We start from the raw sequence: 21,394 nt of genomic DNA, 5'->3' as shown, positions 1-21,394 counted from the left end.
GGAGGGATCATGTAAATGACATCCTAACAGAATGTGAATTGAAGTTATTTCTAAAGAGCAGTTTGATGTGAATTGGTGAGTTCACATAATTTCAGTGACTGGAAGTTTGCCTCCTCTGTTAGGATGTCAATCTGTGTTGGCCATTCTGAGGGTCAAGAGTATGACCTATTCAGAAAATGCTTCTACTTCCAAGGAGAGGGATTTAGAGTACGTGCAATTGTCAGAGAGACTGTGAGTCCCTTTCTCTAAGCCCTGACCCTGGGTACTCCAAAGTTCTGAGGATTTGAGCATGTGCACTCAAATGAGTGAATGAAGTCTTCTGTAACATTACTAACATATTTAATTTCCTGAGTAGGTGGGTCATTGTGCCAAGTTTGTCCTCATGCCAAAAAGATTATTCAGGCATTTCAGTTAAGATACTGCCTTCTCAAGTCACAAAAGTTGACATGATCACCGTTTATACAATCAGTTTAAAAGAATTGGCATTTGTATTCTACTTGCTTATATTAACAGTTTCACTGTGAATGTGTCTTTCCCATTAGATTGTAACTTCTTTGTGGAGACGCTAAACTTCAGTTTTTATGTCCCAGTCTAATTCTCCATGTAATGTGGATTTAGAAGTACAACATAAGTATACTTATAGGTATAGTTAATGCTAACCGGCTGCTGGTGGCAATTTCTTAAAGTCCCATTTGATAAAATAGTTAAGCAAGGAGGCCATTAAATAGCCTATGTAATAGGCCTTTGGTAGCCTATGTAAACAGATTAAATCCGGAGTCAACTAGATTTTCTTAAATCTGAGAAAATGGAACTCAAGAACAACTATCGTAACAGCTGAATAAATTTCCCCAAGTAAGGCAAAAATTTAAATTATAACTAATTAAGTAATTTCTTTGCTTTGCTTCCAAGTCTTCTCTATAAATACTTCTGCTCTACCAGGACACCCCCAACCCCTTTTTGGTTTTGGTAGTGCCCACCTGGAATTGTTTGCTCAAATAAATTTTTAAAAATGTAATGTGTCTCGATTTATCTTTTTATACATTTTAACATTGGGGAAAAGATGACTCAGGTCTGGTAAGGGCAAGATAAATCTGATAATCTTAATATATTGCCAGTGGTAGTGAAAAAGAATTTTTTTTGGAAAGCATCTTGTCAGTATGTATTGAAAAGACATCTAAATATTCACATAGTTTGACGTGGTGATTCTACCTTGAGGACTATGTCTAAGGTAGTAATCCAAACTATAGAGAGCTATATGTAGGAAGCTGTTCGTTATACAATTTTTTTAAAGATTTTATTTAGTTGAGAGAGAGCGCGCGAGTAGGGGGGAGGGGCAGAGGGAGAGGGAGAAGCAGACTCCCCTCTGAGCAGGGGACTCCATCCCAGGACCCTGGGACCATGACCTGAGCCGAGGGCAGACACTTAACCGACTGAGCCACCCAGCTGTCCTCATTATACAATTTTTAAGAAAGATTGATTGTGGGGCACTTGGGTGGCTCAGTTGGTCGAGCATCCTACTCTTGATTTTAGTTCAGCTTGTGATCTTAGGGTCCTGAGGTCAAGGCCAACCCGCCCCCCACCCCGTGAGGCTCTGAGCTCGATTTGGAGTCTGCTTGAGATTCTCTCTCTCCCTCTCCGCCCCTCCCCCTGCTTGGAGTGCACGCGCTCTCCCTCTCTTTAAATCAATAAAATCTTAAAAAAAAAAAAAAAGAAGGAAAGATTGTAAGTAACCTAAATATCATGAGTAGAAAGCAAGTCATAGTTCTGCATACTGGATGAATACTATATAACTGTTCACATGGCTGTGGTGGTAATGGAACCACATGGAAAATGTCTATGCTACATAGTTTATGTGAAAGTGTGTGTGATATTTCATAGCAATACAAATCAGAACAAAAATCTCAAACCAGGTGCATAAGAAAAAATGGGAAAAATAACAATAAATGCCAGGTACTGAATAATAACTATGTTTTGGGCACAGTGCCAAGTACATTTTCTCCCTGAATTTTTATACATGGTCTTTGATGCACCCATTTTATGGATGAGGGAACTGAGCTTTGAGAGATTGGATAACTTTGCTCAGCCATGTTAAGTGATGGGACCAGGTCTGGGCCCAGGTCTGTGGGACCCAAAATTTGTGCTTGAAACTGGTGACTCACAAAGTTGACTGTGCATCATGGAACTTTAAATAACTAAATGAATTAATAAATGAATAAATACTGTATGGCTTAACCTCAGATCTGCTGGATCAGGATTACCAGCCAGACAGCCAGGAGCCTGTATTTCTAACACACAAGGCAGGTACCATGGCCAGTCCGTGGCCAGCATTTAGGACCCTCTGCAAATTCCGGTTGCTGTGTAAAAAAACACACTGAATATTAATTTGTGAATATTAATAGTGGTTGAATTTAGGTAATAGGATTAAGGGTGCTTTTGTTTTTTTTCCCTCCATTTTTCAGATTTTCTTCAGGGAGAAATGATGTTACTTTGAGTATAAACACTTAATGAGGACAGTGTTGAATAAAATACTCCATTTAAATAGTCCCTTTTTGGAGAGAGGATATTATATGGTGCTTCTTTTTAAAAGTCCATTCCAAGAGTGCATAAGTGAGAAAAATGGAATGCTGTCCAAAAGAGGCATAATTTTAGCAAGATACTACAAAATATATGATGATTACAGTTATAACAGCACATATTAAATTTGTTTGCATTGTAAGAGTGCCTTAGAAAATACGAGCTGGACTATAGATTTAAAAAAATAAGTTAGGTGGTATGTTAATTATGGTTTAACTAGAAAAGAAAATAAGTAAATTGGATAATTAGACAAAGCCCCAGAGAAACTGGTCTGTTTAGCATTTTGACAAGCAAGAGAGAAGACTGTGATCACGGAGTATTTTTGTTGTCAAGCAAAGGGAAAGAGTTCTTTTTTTTATAGTTGGGAGGAAGGGGTGTGAAATGAGATCATAATTTCACAGGAAATAATGGACTTTATTGTTAATGTGCAAACACGTGACAGTCGCGTTGGGGAGGTCAACACAGGGCCTTTTTCATCGGTCCCTGTGACACTGAGAACTGCCACGTTGGGTCACCCTGAGGCAGGAATAACAACAAGGAACCTTAAATAAGAGGAAAGCAATGCTGACAAGTTTCTGTTGTTTAGGAGGACAGAGGAAGATGTCAGAATGAGACAAGTCCTTTGTGCATATCCTAAAGAGTATTCAAAAAGTGATGTTGATATTTTCGTATTTATTAGAAGACATGAAATGATCAAAACGTTTGCTTACATGAAGGGGGCCCCCGAGTAGCCTCAGCCTCCAGGGTGTAAGTTCAAGGTCTTCTTCACTTTGCAGGCCTGGCCAGTCTTCAGAATTCCTGGGGTACATTCGGAAGATCATAAATAATTGCATGAGTTATAAGTCATGTATGGATTCATAAATGTATATTGTAAAGAATAAGGTGCATATTGTATATATATATTTATAAATATTTTATCTTAGAGAGAGAGTGCATGCGTGAGCACAGGAGTGGGGGTGGGGGGAGCAGCGAGAGAGAGAAGCAGACTCCCCACTAAGTGTGGAGCCCAACGTGGGGCTCCATCTCAGCAACCTGAGATCGTGGCCTGAGCCAAAATCAAGAGTCAGGTACTTGACCGCCTGAGCCACCCTGGCGCCCCAAATATTGTATATATTTTTAAAAGCTGAGTAATGATGTTATTTAGCCTTAATCATGAAAACCTTATTTAAAAAAATGGCAGTTTTTTTTCCCCCCTTTGGAGCACTGACTTCTACACAAGAGACGGGATGGAACTGGGACAGATAACCAGAAATCCACCAAGACTGCGAAAGTTTTATATTAAGTCACCCCTTAACTGAAAAGAAAAAAAGTCCCCGTTAAAGATAGTCTCATGTAAACCAGATTTTTACGTCGGTCCCAACTTTGTTGGAGAGGAAGGGGAGAAGGAATTCCAGATGATGTCCTTGTCCAATATGAAGGCAAATGCCGGATGGGCTGACTTGATGATGGCTCAGGGGAAGCTACTGAATCTCCAGTGTCGCCAGAGGTCCAGCATGGCTTTTGCTGTCTGCTGTGGTCGTTGGAATCGTGTTCACCTGCTCTGGGTGCCAGGGATCCCTGAAGCCATGAGAGAAGAAAATGAAGTCTGTCCTGTATTTTCAAGGGAGGAGACCACCACTAGCGCTTTGAAAGGTAGTGAACTGAACCAGAAGAAAAATCCTATTTTGGGGGCTGAATTAGGAAACAGCGGCCTCCAAAGCTGCTCAGTAATCCAGGAGACCTCAATCCACTGATTAGGGGGGTTATTCGCCTCCAAACGCACGTGCTCAACACCGGATGGTGCACCTTGCTTTGTAAGCCCTTGAATGCTGAACCCGGGGCCTGTCCTCTGCTGGGTTGTCAGAGGGAAATGTGCTCGCCGGATTTGTGAGTAAAAAGACATAGTAGCTCTATTTGGGGAAAAGCTCTGAATACACAGAAATGGATACTTCGAGGGATAAAGCCCCAACATTATAGTTCATGCCTTTAGAGCTGATTTTAAAAATTAAAGGCACCTTTTTATTTCTTTTTATTTAAAAAATTATTCATTTATTTGAGAGAGAGGGAGAGCGAGCAGGGGGCGGGGCAGAGGGAGAGGAAGAGCAGTGAGGGGCAGGATCCCAGGACCCCAAGGTCACGACCCAACCTGCAACCAAGAGTCAGACGCTCAACCGACTGAGCCACCCAGGCGTCCCTCACCTTTTAATTTTTTTAAAATTTGAGGACATCCTCCAGGCTTCCTGTAAGTGATTTTTAAGAAGTTCGATCACATCTAGTCCGTCTGCTGGGTGAATCCAGGTAATGTACTCTTGGTGGTAAGTCACACCTGTGAGCTTTTGAGGGGAGACCTTTCCTGAAGTTCTTGAGAAGAGCTCTAAGAGGACGAAGATCCCTTGGAAAAGGGAGCTGATTCAGGTGTCAGACGGACTTTACAGATTACTGTGGTGGTCTCCTTATTTGTATTAAAACAGGCTTTCCCAGGCATGAGCTTGTTTCTCTCAATTACATACATTAGCTGGGCTGGTTTTCTCCTTCACTTTGGAGTATGAGAACAGGCAGGACACTTGGATGACGACGTGACTGTCATTGTCCTTGCAGGGAGCAACATCCTCAACAGTCTTTAAAAACATCCCGTGATGAAGAAAAATATGTGTTATTTCAAGGTTATTATAAATATCTTTCTTTGAAAATACCATTGCTGTGACATTTTGCATTGATATGTTTAATTTTGAAACACCCAGTACAATTAAAAGAGAGCGGGAGATTTTTATGTTTACCTGAAGGAGGATGGCTGTGAAATCTTGCCATGGTCAGTCGCAAGTGGGAAGGTCAGCTTCTTTCTCCATTTCACTCGCTAGCTTTAGGGTTATGGTTTCGTTCCTGTGTGAACTGCCTCTGGAAGAGAAGATGTGAGGGTTATGCTCTTAAACAGGGTACAAATAGTCTAGAAACAGCTTTACAATATAGTTGAGTGGGCGGCTCAGTTGGTGAAGCGTCTGCCTTCGGCTCAGGTCATGATCCCGGGGTCCTGGGATCGAGCCCCGCATCGGGCTCCCGGCTCAGCGGGGAGTCTTTGAGGTGTGTTCCAGGTGCACAGTTAATAAAGTCTGAAAACTCCAGGTTATTTTTATTTCGTTACTAAAACAGTGTCCAGGAGACTGACACCTGCCTGTCCTTATGATGTCCCTCACTTTCTGTTTTTTACCTTAGTCCCTATTATTAGGGTCCTATCTGGGAAGGAGGTAGATTACGGTCCCTTAACACCTTTTCCTGCCCTGTGTGGAGAGGCTTTGGGGGTACAGCGAGCCATCCCCATTGCTGTCTGGGTTGGGTGGACACAAGGCTTTGTCGGGTGATACACCGGAGTGTGCGTCAAGAACCCTAGGTAGGTGGGGGTTCTCATCCCTGCTTTGAATTTGCCAGCTGTGGGGTCTTGGACGAGTCCCTGTTCTATTGGAGTATTAAAGGAAGTAAAAAAAATACAAGTGTAGCCATCTGTTCTTTTATCCCTTCCTCTTTTTTTTTTTTTTAAAGATTTTATTTATTTATTCATGAGAGACAGAGAGAGAGAGGCAGAGGGAGAAGCAGGTTCCCAAGGAGCAGGGAGCCCGACGCAGGGCTCGATCCCAGGACCCCGGGATCATGACCCGAGCCGAAGGCAGGTGCTCAACCATCTGAGCCACCCAGGCCTTTCCTGTTGGTTTACTTACTTTTTTGGTCTGTCTGCATATTTATACCTAACAGTGTCTCACTGGGTTCTGGATCTTGCAAAGGGTTGAATTTTTCATCCTTGGTTTCAGAGAATGCGGATTAAATAACAAGCTATCGGTATAGTAAAATTTGGCCAATTCCAGTTGTGGTTTTTGAGAAGCTCAAGGTAACTACAAAACTAGAAGTTACAAAAAAAAAAAAGAAAGAAAGAAAGAAAGAAAGAAAGAAAATGAAACTAAGGATTTTTTTTTTTTCTTGCTCCGGGTTCTGCTGATTCCCTGGCCCTTCTTTCCTGATGCTAATCCAATATAGTGTAACGACTTTATTTTGCTTTTGAATTGTACACAGAAGCTTGATTAGAGCCCTCCCTTGGCTGGGTGCCCGTGTGCAACCATATGGTACTTCACGGGAATGCGGATAATGGCTTCATTTTCGTCTGTGTTACAATAGGTAGGAGCCTGTGCGAGCAGGTAGGAGAGCTTTTATACAAAGTACAAATGAAAGCATTGCGCAGTATTGTTCATGCCGGACCACAGCAGACTTAATCTGTCCAGAAATTGTACTTCTCTTCTTACTGGACATCTCACGCAGGACTCTGAAGAGAGTTGAGCGTGACCTTGCTTTCAGGGCCAGGGGTCCCAGCTTCAGCCCTTTCCGTGTTCCTTGCTGTGATGTCACAGGTGTTGGGCCGGGGTGGGGTGGGGGCAGCTGAGGGAGGCTGATAGGCAAGGAGGTCAAGATGGCGAGGTCTGGCAGTGCTCACTCCTAGCTGCTGGACTGTACCTGCCCCCCAGCCCCCCGGGGCTCCTGGCAGACCCCTGTCCAGGCTCTGACTAGAGGGAAGGGGGCCTCTTGCTTTCTCAGGCTGCCTTCCCCTCCCCAGCTGCCAAAGCACCCGCACTGCTGTCCCTGTCAGGCTTGATGCCACCTTGTCTCAGGGCTGTGTTAGTGAGTAGGCTGGGGGTCTGGGTCACAGAGTTGGAGCTTAGGATATTGGATCCAGACGGGACCTCAGGATTCATTGTGTCTCGGCCTGCCCTTCGCTCAACAGGAAACAGAAGTGTAGAGAGATCTGATTTGTGTTAGCGTCTCACAGCCAGGGTGTCCTGGGGCTCTCAGCTTTGCCCTCCAGGACAGGATGCTCCTCAGACTCCCTTCCCTCCCTGTCAGGCTTTCAGGCTCTGGACGAAGGTGCTTTTGCCACCCCCCTGCTGACAGTGAAATGGCTTTTCCAACGTGGCCCCGGGAGGGTCCGTCCCTGTGCCCTTGTGGAAATGGCAGATGCCACCGTGGCTCAGAACGAGGTTGAAAAAAGCTGTTATTTATTGCATACCTGCTGTATGTTAGACTCAGAAGTAGCCCGTTTATATATGTTGTTGTGTTTAATCTGCATGGGAACCCAATGAGCTGCTTCTTCCCTCCACTTGCCAAGAGGCTGAAATTCAGAGAGGGTGAGTGTGTAACCCACTGTCACACGGACACAGTGGCAAGGCTGAGGCTCTGACCTGCTCGACTCCACAGCCCAGATCTCCCCCTGGGGCCTCCACCTCCCAGGGGGCATCTCTGCCCCCACACTCCCCTGCTTCTGACCTGGTCTCTTTGGTTCGCCTGGAATCTTCAGATGGTCTTCAAAGCTTATTCAATCAATTTTTCCTTCCAATATAAATTTCACCATAATAATCTAATAAGGGTCTTCTTTTTCTTTTAAGGTTTTATTTATTTATTAGAGAGAGAGAGAGAGTGTGTGTGCACAAGCGGGGTGAGGGGCAGAGGGGGAAGCAGGCTTCCCGCGGAGCAGGGAGCCCGATGAGGGGCTCGATCCCAGGACCCCAGGATCATGACCTGAGCCGAAGGTAGACGCTTAACCGACTGAGCCACCTGGGCGCCCCTGCCCTCTTTCTTTTTTAAAATTCTATTATCAGGAGGCTGTGGCTAGCCAGAAGTAGATGCACAAAGCATGTACTCATAGTTCTCAAACCAGAGACAGCAGGGCCTAAAACATTTACTGCCCCTCAAGTGTATCCTGCTTCAGCAGGAATGAAAACTTGCTTGATGAGCAGGCCTTTCAATTCCAGTGACTTCCATAGCTTTGCTGGGGTTTTCCCCATCAGTGCCTCTAGACTGTAAACGCTCCAGGGCAAAGATTTTGGTCTTTGGCACATTTTAACAATCGTAAAGGGTGATGTACACCCTACATTAAAAGAGATGTAACAACAATACAACCTTGTCCTTTAAACGCAGCCTCTGGTCTCGATCTTTTTCCCAGATAGGCAGACATGTATAGCCGTGTACCTTGTAAAATCGGCTACCATGCTTTCCATGAGAAGTGGTTTTTAACAAGATACATTTTGCTGTGTTCTTGCGAACTTGAGAAGTCATGAAGTGTTAAAGTAGTTTGACAGTTTTATGTAATGGTTTTGTTTAGTTCATCCCCTAAACTGTTACCTACTTGAATATAATTTTGAGATTAAAACAATCTTATGATAAATTTAGACTTGCCAGAAGAGGAGAATTTATTTCTTTTTTTTTAATTTTTAAGAGTTTATTTATTTGGGGGAGAGAGAGAGAGAGCAAGCATGAGCGGGGGAGCAGGGGGAGCGGGGAGAGGGAGAGGGAGAAGCAAGCCCCCCGCTGAGCGGGGAGCCCAGTTCTGGCTTAATCCCAAGACCCTGGGAGATGACCTGAGCTGAAGGCAGATGCTTAATTGACTGAGCCACCTCGGCGCCCCCAGAATAGGAGAATTTAAACAGGCATACTGTCATAATAAACTACGTTTTTTTTTTCTGCATCATAAAGCTAATATTTTTTTTATTATTCCCAATATTTCCCATATTTTAACATAAATTATTTCTCACCTATGTTCTACTTTCATTTAGACTACTTTATTTTCCTAGGCGGGGGGGCCTTGGGTAGTTTCTTTAGATACATTTCAGTTACATCTAATATGAAAACCACCCCCAGGAGAGTTAACTGAGTCTATGGCCATACCACCCTGAACACGCCTGATCTCATCTGATCTCAGAAGCTAAGCAGGGTTGGACCTGGTTAGTACTTGGATGGGAGAGAGTTAAATGGAACCGTCAGCCATCCTGTTAATCTTCAACAGCTTAAATAAACAACCACAGAAATATTATCCTGTGTGATTGTAAAAAAAAAAAAAAAGGAAAGAAATTCTTCTTGACCAACTAGTTAACAAAAACTCTATATGTTTGTCTTGTGGGATAAACTTTGGAGGGAAGCAAAGAGAGCAAAATGTACATATTTTAAAAATAACAGTATTTTAACCAACTGAGCATTTATTTCATGCATATTAGGCAATACGCAGATACGAGACACTGTAGGAGAAAAGAAGGCACCGTGCGTTTGGCCCCAGCTCGTAGGGGCTCCTGGCTTCACCGGGAGAATGTGGAATCGTCGACTGGCCCGTGGTGAAGAGCCAAGCATTTGTTGCCAGGCAAGCTCCATAGGCTCATGGAAGGGCCATGGATCAGCAGAGCTAGATTGTGGTCCTTACCTTGGACTACTACGTGTGGGATCCCAAGTTGGCTTTCTCCCTGGCCTGTACGTCCAGGATGCCTTCCATGTCCCATCAGTCCTCATACGGCCTTGGGCCTGTGGACAGAGGGAGAAACGTGGTGCATTATCCTTGGCTCTTAGAGACTAAGGAGGCTGCCATCCAAGTTGAACGGGACGGTCTGGGATCCCTCCAAGGTGTCAGCAGGTCCGTGGTGGATAGTCCGCGGTAGCCGGGACATTCTTTGCTACTTAGTATGCTTCGAAGATCTTGAGCTAATGATTCATGGAGGAGGTGGAGAGGCTGCGGGTGAGAAAGAAAATCTAAGGTGTGAGAAGCAGCTCGTCTAAGGCCTCCAGACTGGTAGGGAGTAGGGCAGGCTTCGCGGGCACCCAAAAGCCGATTCATCCCTCTCTACCCGTGTGAAGCTTGTGCTGGGACTGGCAGAGGTCAGCCCCCAGCATCTCCTGGCATCCGTGTATCAGTGAAATATGCTTGCACTGGACATCGAGGCCACCTTAGAACGGAGGGGAGTCTGTACGCCTTAGAGGGAAGTTGGCGCAGGTCACCACCTTCGTTTGCAAGTGCGTGGGTTGGAGGAGTCCACCCCCTGTCCCAGGCCTGTAGAGCCCAGAGCGCTTGATTCCATTGCTGTTCTCCAAGGGGGGCTTGAGGTCTGAACCTAGGGGCCCGTTAAGGAGTTTGGAAAATTGGGAGGGATTTTGGGTCTGCCTTTGGTGGAGAGGGAAGCAAGCAGAGGAGTTTAGATTTGACGCCGTTAGCGATGGCAAACTGCTCTGGGTGTGAGAAGAGCAGTGTTTGGGGATGATTCGTGTGGCCACAGGAGGGGGTAATGCTGGGGAGAGGGTAGACGCAGCAACAGGTCGGTTGGGTGGGAGCTGAAAATGGACATCATTTCTCAGTCACTGAACCCTTTGGGTAATCTTTGGCTTCCTCCTCTTCTGTTCCCTGTTTGTCTAACCTGGAAGTTCTCCATTTTTAGTACACAGTGGACTCACTCAGGGAGCATATTAGAAATGCATATTCCTGGGCTCCCCGACCCCCTGAGGACTCCAGGAGCGGGCCTGGGAATCTGCATTTTTTCTTCCCCCCATCCCAGACGATTCTAGTGTGGTGGAACCAAAGACCACCTTTGAGAAAACTGACCCAGTTGGTCGATATTAGGTTCTCAGTTTTCGTTCTTATTCTGCTTTTGCATTCAGGCCCTCGGCTGCTTCCTCTGGCCTTGCCCCTCACTGTTCTGCTCAGGGAGCTGGTGCCCTCGGAAGGGCTTGCTCACTTAGCCCAGGGCAGGCCTCGCTGTCCGTCTCATCCCTCAGGCTCTGACGCCTCCCTGTCCCCATCAGCGGCCTTGGGGGGGCACAGCTCTTCACTCTTCCTGCGAGACCTTCTGTCCTGGCTCCCCAGCTGAGTGATGGGGGCCTCCCTTCCACTTCTGTGGCCTCTGTTATTTACGCTATGTAATTATGATGAAGGGTAAACGACCAGCTTGTCCAAAGAGCAAGTGCTTTGAATCAGGCCGCCCTGTGACCCCGAGCAGGTCACTTCACCCCCCTCAAGTCCACATTTCCTGGCTGCACCACCCGACCCCACCCATTTTGGGGGCCGGGTGTAAACGAGATGCTGCCGGGGAAGGGACTTCGCTCAGTGCTTAGTACTTAGTGTATGTTAGGTAAGTGTTCTTTCGCCTGCTTTTCCGGAAGCATCCTGAATCCCCAGCTGGACCAAAAGACTCTCAAAAGAAAAAGATTGTGCCTTACCTTCCTCTCTAGTCTCAGCGTTGAGCTGACTACTCAGTAGGTAATAGTAATGCAAACGGTAGTAATAGTAGTGAGAGTGGTAGTCATAGCAAGAGCAAATTTATAGAGTACTTATGCTCTGCCAGGCATTACATACAGCGTTACTCTTTTTAATCTTCTCAACAAAGCTTCGAGGTAGGTGCTAATATTAACACCAGATGAGGAAGCAGCGACACGGAGTGAGTAAGTAACCTGCTCGAGGTCACCCAGTTGCTATGTAGCAGAGCCAGCGTGTGAACTCGGAACGTTTGGCTGCCACCTCTATATTCTTACAGCACTCGAATAAGAAAAAAGCCCATTTTATTAATGGGAAAACTGTTAATCATATACTACAGAAATAGAGGGAACGTTATACTGAATTCCCATTTATGCAGCCTCCGTGATAATCAGCACATGGCCCGTCCTGTTTCGTCTGTACCACCACCTACCCCTCTGTCTCCACTTTAAATTATCTTGAAGCAAATCCCAGACATCATCTGATTTCATTGTAAATACATACATACATATGGCTCTAAAAGATGCCTTTTTTTAGTATAATTGCAATGCCATTATCACACTTAAAAATATTATCAGTTCCTCAATATCAACTATCCAGCTTGTGTTTAAATGTCTGCAATTGGTTGCATTAACATTCTTTTTTTTTTTTTTTTAGAGAAAGTGGGGGTTAGAAGGAGAGAGGGGGAGAGGCAGAAGGAGAGGGAGAGAGAGAATCTTAAGCAGGCTCCACGCCCAACGAGGAGCCCGATGTGGGACTCCATCTCACGACCCTGAGATCATGACCTGAGCGGAAACCAAGAGCTTAACCGACTGAGCCACCCAGGCGCCCCACATAAACCTTCTTTACAGTTCATTTGTTCAATGAGGATCCACACAAAGAGCTTGTTTTTAGTAATGATTTTTAAAGTGGAGTACCTGAAAACTTGTCCTTCTTGGACTTCATTCAGCACATATTTATCGCGTGTCTGCATTTTGCAAGGCTCCGTCTGAGGATGATGAAAGATATTTCCAAGGAACTGTCAGCTGGCGTGGTAACTGACTGGATTCAGAAAATGGCTGGCGGTACTGGCTCATTTTGCCCCCAAGGTTATAAGCTTGGATGAGTAACGCTAGAGTAGAACTCTTGACAGAGATAGGGAAGGTGGAAGGAAGAAACAGCCCCAGGAAAATACGATGGGTTTGGCTTGTGGTTAGTATTTAGAATCTAAAGTCAAATTCTGTCCTACATGGGTAGTTTCTGCATTCCACTCTTCATCTCTCCCTTTACACTTGATCCTTCTTTTACTGGCAATTGGGAAGTAATTATGTTGGCTTTTTTTTCCTTCCCCTTTAAAAAATTGATAGAAATTTGGGGGATGTGCTAAACAACAGGATCTTTTCATAAAATTAATAGACGTGGTGGGGTCAATCGATACACGTCAGTGGCATAATCCCAGTGGTGACAGATTTAAGTTTCTAGATATATGCCTTCATTGTTCGTTCTGGCTCTAACATCCTGGAAAGTGCCTTGTCAAATGAGCAAGCATTCAGAGAACGGGAAAGATGAAAGTCTGTGAAATATTTCTGTTTGCTTTGAAATTACTCATCTTTTTGTGTTGGGGACCTTGCTAACTTGATTTACCTCGAGTTTGACAGGAATTTTTTTCTGTTATTTGACCAAGAGCACACTTTAAAAACTCGACGCCGAGTCATATGCATGCTATAAAAATCTACTGCTGAAACCATACGAGTTTCATCAAGTAGATTTAAGTTGAAACAGGCAAACGAGAGAAAGCAGTTTGACTTTGGTGCCAACCAGGAGATTAGAACAGCAATTTGCTTATTTCGGCTGTTTCAAATAGCATTTATAAGGTTGACTAATTTCCTCCCCAGATATTTTGCCAGCTAGCACTGAGAAATAAGAGATTTTAGAAATAAACTTTTATTATACTTTTTTTCCTGTCTAAAGAGGTGGCATTCAGTCTTTTAAAATCTATTATCTTTTTCTATGGTTAGAGATACTCTATTTGATGCGTGTCAATCATTTTTCATACTTGTTAAAAGTTATTTTCCAAAGTGCATCATGAAACTACTGGATTTTTTTTTTTTTTTTTGGTGAGTAGTTTATCTGCTTTGCTTTGAATTTAACTTCATGCATACAGCTTCTTATTTTTGAAATATTACAAATACTAATCTTTATATTCGATATGCTTTCGGTCTGCCGCGGGATTGTGACTTGTGACAGTAGCAGAGAGGAAAGAGAAGGAAACATGGAAGCAGCCTGTTCCCTTCTTGTGAAAACTTTTAGTCCATTATCATCTTATTGCCTTCCTCACTGTGTAGACCTTTCCAACCTCAAGAACCCACCAGTACTACACATAACTAGAAATTATTTATAGCGAGAAAGTTTCTGCAAGCGAACAGATTATTTATTGTTCCTCATTTTCTTGTGTTTTTGGGTTATAGTATGAGTCACAAGGATAAGTAGCAGTATACATTTTAAATTTCATATGGACATTGGTCTCTGAGCCAACCGGGCTGTGCTCCCCCTGATTCCAACCCTACCCCCGGAGTTTGCGTAATTTGAGCCAATAAATTGCGTGTTAATTTTAAGGCATCTTGATTTGGGGTTTCGTTACTTGCAGCCAAAAACACCTAACTAATTCTAATTGTAATGAACTTTATAAGCAGATCTTCTGTGTCCTGTTGAAAATGAAACAGAGCTGTTTTCCTCTGTGGGCCAAGGATTTCATACTCCCAAAGAGTAAGAAGACAAGTGAACAATTATTGAGCACCTGCTGTGTGTCAGCATGGTGTGAGGTGTTTTCATATTTTCTTAGTTAATCCTAGAGATGGGCATGATTGTGCTTGTTTACCTGTACAGTTAAATGTCCATTTGTTCATGCAGTTATGAGTGATGTGGATGGGATTGGTAAAGTCCTTTTTACTGCTTTTCCCATTGTTGCTGGAGTGATGGATTTTTACCTGATTCTGGGCACCGTGCCTCAAGGAGGCGGTACTCTTCCCAGTGTCTGTGTGAGAACTCATCTCACTTCTATTCTAATATCAGGCATGTTGGGTCACCTGGCGCTTTCTTGTTTGCTTTAAGGCCAACTTGTTTTTGTTGCACATGGTAGAAAATTGGGCCAAATAAAACTTCATGTTCTGACTTGAATTAAAAAAAAGGCTTTCCTCCCATTGGCCAAAGGCAAGCAGATGTGGGTTTTTTTTTTTCTTTAAATTTTTTTATTGTTATGTTAATCACCATACATTACATCGTTACTTTTTGATGTAGTGTTCCATGATTCATTGTTTGTGCATAACACCCAGTGCTCCATGTAGAACGTGCCCTCTTTAATACCCATCACCAGGCTAACACATCCCCCGCCCCCCAAGCAGATGTGGTTTATTAAATTCTCCGTTGGCTGGAGTACATTCTAGATGCACCAAGAGAGGATGACTAGATGGGTGATGACATTGTTTCCTAAATTCCCCAGGGCTAGAGTGGTAGACTTCGTCCTTTGGGAGAAAGGAAGTTGTCTAGTGGAGATCTAAGCGATAGGCTTGACAGAAGCAGTGACCTTGTATTCTGACCTTGGCATTGGCTTCATTTTAAACCCTGCTCTCTCCATATGTGCAGGGCTGGTCTGTCCTGGCCCTTTGTCATTCCTCCTGCAGAGGTTAGATGAGGATGTTTGCAGGTGATGTAGGGCTTCCCTGTTGGTTGAAATTAGCTGGAGTGGAGAGCATATAGCTTTCCTCACAGGCCAGTGGCTCAATGAAAAGAAATTAGTCATGAGCTTCACTCACACCTGAAAAGCAATCATTAAGGGTCTGCTTCCAAGCATAAGAAATTTGTCATGGTTTCAGTGTCATCTGATCCACCATGAACACATTTGGGAAAGTCGTGGTAATAGGGGGCTATTGAATAAGCTGTGCAGAATGTTTTAGAAGGTTCTTGTCACAAGCAGGTCTGTGGTTTTAGAAAATACTAGTTTGTTGTTGTTGTCAGCTGCATGTAATTACATTATTCTCAGTTTAAAAACTGTACTTTCTCCTGTTTCCATCACACTTAGGCCGGCCTTAGGAGGGTCGTGGGATTCTGGGTCAGGAGCTCTGAGTGAAGATGCCCAAACGCTGGGCTGAACTTTCGGCCTGAGCAGCTGGGTTGGAGGGTTTTGGCTTCTTTCTGGGGGGAGGGGTGGGCAGTGGAGGAATTTAGTGGGAGTTGTTTGCTGCCCGAGGTCTCCAGGAGAGGCAGGATATAGAAGGTTAAGAAGGTTGTCCTGTGAAAAACACACCCACAATTGTAAAATGTAAGGAAAAATTTGACAGGACCGAAGCTCGGCTCCTTTGCCGGCACTCATTTCTGCCACCCCCCGTCCTGCCTTGAACTTGGAACCTCACTTTGCTTGCGTTGCCAAATTCCAGCCCCTGTCAGGAAACAGGTGGTCACATGTGGTTCCTGAAAATGCCAATAATTGTGTGGATCATGAGTGTTAGCGTTTGAGGGCCCTGATGGAAAATTTAGAAATGGGTGAATGTTTTGTGAATATCAGACTTAAATCACGGGGAAAAGGGTGGTCTAGAAATATATTGTTAGGTATATTGTCATATTGTTGGAATCTGGTGGTACAGTGAAGAATGAATCTACTATCCTGTGAAAACTGTACTGTGTGGCAAAACAGAGGAACGTTGAATGGATTTTGTTAACCCAGCTCTTTGTCACTTTTTTTTTCTTTTATTATGTTATGTTAATCACCATACATTACATCATTAGTTTTTGATGTAGAGCACTCTGTCCCCACCTCTGAGTCTGTGCTCTGCCCGTTTCCTTATTACTCTGCCCACATATACCCCGGCCCCCCAGTCCTCTCTCAGAGCCAACTCTAGCACTTCTGGAGCTTGTTGATTTCTGTTTGCTTTCGAGAACAATGGCTTTACCTATTCCTATCATCCATTCTGACATTTAATCCTCTTTCATCACCTGCCGGAGAATACCCTATTGAAACAATCTAAGGGGTGTAAGAATTCAGGCAATTTTTTAAAACTCCAGAAAACTAGATTCTGCAGGTCTTTACCAGGCCATTATTTGATTCTTACCTTTATTGTCATTACATTTCCCCCCCCTGAATCTTCCCTTAATGAAAATGAAGACAAGGTCAACTTTATGCCTAATACCAGTACTTACACTTAAGGGATAATAATATCTCCTTTTACTTGACACTCTGCAAGAGCAGACACTATAGTTTTTGTTACTTTAAAACTTTCTGCTATGCCATACTGTCTCTTTTTCATCTGAAATGGCTTTGGAAGATCAGTCCATCATTAAGACTATTTTGCTAATTTGTTGCCAGATTTAGATTATCCAGGGTGACTGTGTCCCTAAAATTTCTCCCCTGTGGTGGATATGGTTCAGTAGGCTTTAGCATTGATGTGTTTAGTTCTTAATAAATCTTTTAAAATTTAGCCAAAGTTCATTTTGCTGCACCTAATAACCGCCTACAAAACATCAGGTCCGGACTAAAGGTTCAAAATGTCTTTCCGATTTTATGGGAGCTTTTGTGCTTTGCAGCCGGATCCATGTTTGTGTGACGTGTCAGGACTCTGTTCAGGGTTCCTCAGCAGAACACTCAGGTCCAGAATCATCCAACACTCTCCGACTGTATTTCATGATGATGCCGCTGGTGGGGAGTTGTTGAATCACTCTCACAAAGTGGTTTCCCCAGGTAAGTGCAGCAGAAGAAGATTGTTTGTCAAGCGGTCCGTCCTTTAACGCCATCAGGTCACGGAGAGAATATCCTGAAGACATCCAAGCACAGACCATGCTAGCCCCGGAACAGTTGTCCTAGGTCACCCCACCAGAGGAGCAGGAGCTCAGGGGTGGAGACAGAACACGGCAAAGTGCCGTAGGCAGAAGAGGACCTTTGTATTTTCTGCTGGATTTTTTTTTCCCCCACCCCAGGCATACAACAGTTTCACCCTAGCAGGTCGGAAGGATGGGAGAATGTGTCATCACAAGATCCTCCACTTTAGGACCAGCGGAGCCTCCTCACACAAGCCATTTGATCTGGTCCAGTCTCAACTTTCCTGTCTATAGAATGGGTACAAGAGTGTTATTTGCTCCCCGGGAGAGGAGCACCTCCTAAGCAGGAAAGCGTTCACCAGCCTTCGTGTTAGTTCCTTGTCACAGCCTCGAAGGATCCCGAACTACTGTAGTATCGAATTCCGTGGGTTTCTGAAGGCTTCACCTGTTACATCTGAACCAGTTTGGATCTCTGAGGTTTGACACGGTGAAAGCTGTTGAGCTGTTGGCCATCCCGGGCCTGTGTTGGTTGGCAGTTTATTCCCTCTGGACCCGGTACAGCTGGTCAGCGGGGAATCCCTGAGCTGAGGGTCTGGCACACTTCCTGCCGTCTGCAGGGGCACGAGGCAGCGCAGAGCCGAGGGAGGTATTGGAGCTGGGGTCTCTGCCGTGCACTCGGGAATGAAGGCCGGGGGGCTCTAGAATCCCTTACAGTCTTCCACTGTGTCTCAGAATAGTCAGGAAGATCCTGCCTCTATCTCTCATTTGTTTTTGTCTCCCGATTATGCTACTCTAAGGCAAGGAGAACACACAAGCTCTTGAGCATTAGCTGCTTGCTTTGAATTTCAGTGGGAGACGTTCGTTTGGTCATTCAACAAATCCATGTAAGCACTTGCCTGTGTCGGGCACTGTGCGAGGGCCTGAGCGCTCCGCCCCAAGGAGCTTTAAGTTTCTGGTGGAAGAAGCAGTGGATGAACCACGAATCTTCTCGTGACAAGGGCTGGGGGTGGATGGGAAGCAGGTACAGAGCAAATGATCTTTAGAGTTGGCTGCAACACTGTGGCGTGGAGAGGAGATGTGTCTTAAAGCAGAGCATGGCTGACTTTGAAATTCAGCTCCTTGTAACAACTGTGTGCCTCTCAGGCAAGTCTCCCTCCCTCCCTCCCTTTTTCCTTTCCTTCCTTGAACCTCAGCCTTTTCATCTGAAAATAGGCAAAAAAGATGATAATGTCTAAAGACCATAGCATGGTGTTGGGCCGCCAATAGGTTTTTAATGTATTAATTGAAAAATAATTGGTCAGGGGCGCCTGGGTGGCTCAGTCAGTTAAGCATCTGCCTTTGGCTCAGGCCATGACGGGATCGAGTTCCTCATCGGGCTCCCTGCTCGGCAGGGAGCCTGCTTCTCCCTCTCCCTCTGCTGTTCCCTCTGCTCGTGCTCTCTCTCTCTCTGTCAAATAAATAAATAAAATCTTAAAAAAAAAAGAAAGAAAATTAATTGGTTAGTGTCCCTTTGTTCCCACTTCTTTCCTCTTACTGCCCTTCATGTTGTTAGTGGGGGAACATTACTGTGGTAGGAAGAGCACTGCAGTCGGTGGATCGGAGGTCCTGGCTTTGCCCAGCAAGCTGCCATCCCTTTGCCACGGTGCAACTCCTGGGGTGTGATCTGGTCGCGCCCGCCCGCAGACCCTGTACGGGAGCCGGGGGAGAAGAGCGGATGCGGGCTCTTTCCACTCTCCGGCTGGAATGAGTAGTGCTGCCATGAACATTTAGGGACGGGTGTTTGTGTGGACGTAGGTCTTCGTGGCTCATGGGTAGATGCTGAGGAGAGGAAGCGCTGGCTCGTACGGTGGCTCCATGTTGAACATTTTGAGGGGCTGCCAGATTGTTTTCCATCTCACAGTCCCCCCAGCGGGGCTTATGTGTTCTCCTCTCTCTGCATTCTCACCGACACTTGTTATCGTGCATCCTTCTTGTTTTAACCATCCTAGAGGGTGTGAAACGGCATCTCATGGTGATTTTGATTTGTGTTTCCCTGGCAGCTAATGATGCTGAGCATCTTTCCGTGGGCTTACTGGTCAGTTATATGCCATCTTTGGACAAATGTCGGTTCAGATCTTTTGTCTGTTTTGAGATCCAGTGACTTTTAATATTTGTTGTTGGGACTGGCTTTTATCCTCTGAGGCTGCGTGGCAGGTTCTGTTCTTTAAGGTGGTGAATATGGTGGTGATATAGGGGCCCCCAGCAGCAGTGGTACCTGAGGTCAGCGGAGGCAGAAATCAGCATAGGCAGAGTGTCTGTGTCGGTCAGTTGGCTATTTTAGATGATGTGACAAACAATCCCGACGTCTCAGGGGCTTTAAAGTCTTAAGCCTTACGTCATTCTCATACAAAGTCCACGACCCAATCTTAGGGCTCTACTCAGCTTTCCATGAAGGAGAACGACTAGGAAGTTGTTCAAGCACTGTTCATGGCCTCAGCCCAGAAGCAATAGACGTCTGCTCTGTTCACAAGCCATTGGTGAGCCCCGACTCCTGGCTGCGTCCAGTGGGGTGGGATCTACGGAGTGTAGCCTTCCCTGAGACCCGAGGTTAGTGAGTGCCAGCAATCTCATCTCAAAAGTGCCATCACAGGGACATCCAGACTGGTGTTTGGCCATCCCCTGGCCAAGTGGGCACCATCACGCTGATCTGAAACGTTTGGGTACCACTGAATTCAATGGTCTTCGACGAAGATGCAAAAAATATATTTAAAACATTACTTGATTTTTCCCCTGGAGCCACTGGAGGGCACTGTGAACTAGGGAAACGGAAGATGTGGCTCATCTGCTGTTTTCTCTTACAACAACCAACTTGGGCACTGCAGGAAGCCCTAGGGGATTTCTCTACTTTTTCCTTACTTTTCTTCTCTACTTTTCCCTACCTTTACAGCTGAGAAAGTTACTTTCACTGCCTGAAAGTTTCACTGCTAGGTTACGGAGTCAATTAGTGATGGCGGCTAGAGATAGAACTGTCGCTTTTTGACTTTACATCTCATGCCATTCTAAAAATTTCTATTAATTGCCTAATAATGAATATAAATGGATAATTAATGATAATTAAGTGGAAATAATTTGAAATATAAATATGTTACATATGATGAAATGGCACATATATATTATGCAGATTATATGAGTATTGAATCCATATAACTTTTTGGTATGAATTATGAAATGATAAGCTTTCCGGATACCCCGATTGTGTTGGTATTGAGTCCATAGCTAGTTTGGGTGAATACTCTAAGGGTTTTGCTTATTTTTCTTTTTTAAAAAATAATACTTTCCAAGGAACAGAGGGGGTTTGTGGTACAGGAAGACTCAACACACAAAGATTCCTTTTTTTTCCTGGGGTGTGTGTGTGTGTGTGTGTGTGTGTGTGTGTGTGTGTCTGTCTGTCTGTCTGTCTTAGGGGTGGGGGAGTTTAGGGGAGGGAGGATGCCAAAAAATAATTTTACTTTTCGGAATCAAATCCTTGGTACCTAGATTGGAATGTTCTAATATCTTTCTTGTTAGAGGTAGGCATTTCATTGAATATGAAAGGTGGAAGTTTTTGAGAACGGATTATTATTATTTTGAGAAAATAGTGATTCCTACCCTATTGGGAAAACTCTGTGTTTGTCTCAAATATCTTTGCTCTGTCCTTGTCCTTGTAGGAGCCAACTCTTGTTATCTGAAGGATGGATTTTCTTGGCTATTTTTGTTTCCCCTTCAGCGGGCAGGCTCATGTTTGGTTTCCCCACCAGGGGGCAAGCGAAGAAAAGCAGTCAGTCTGACCCTGCGCAGGCCCTGCAGAGATGCTTTCCTAGCCCAGGTGTGAAGTTTTATGTGTGAATGTGGGGGTGGCAGGTGGGGGGGGGGCGTTATTTACTGTATTTTGACTGTATAAAATTGCCTCAGTTTTTTGCTTCTTAGAAGTCCTTTAAAAATGATTGTAATGTAGGGATGTCTGGCTGGCTCAGTCGGAAGAGTGTGTGCGACTCT

Source organism: Zalophus californianus, chromosome 2 (assembly GCF_009762305.2).
Source record: "Zalophus californianus isolate mZalCal1 chromosome 2, mZalCal1.pri.v2, whole genome shotgun sequence".
NCBI classification, from domain to species: Eukaryota; Metazoa; Chordata; class Mammalia; order Carnivora; family Otariidae; genus Zalophus; species Zalophus californianus.
The sequence above is the reverse complement of the archived record's forward strand: the minus strand, read 5'-3'. Positions refer to the sequence as shown.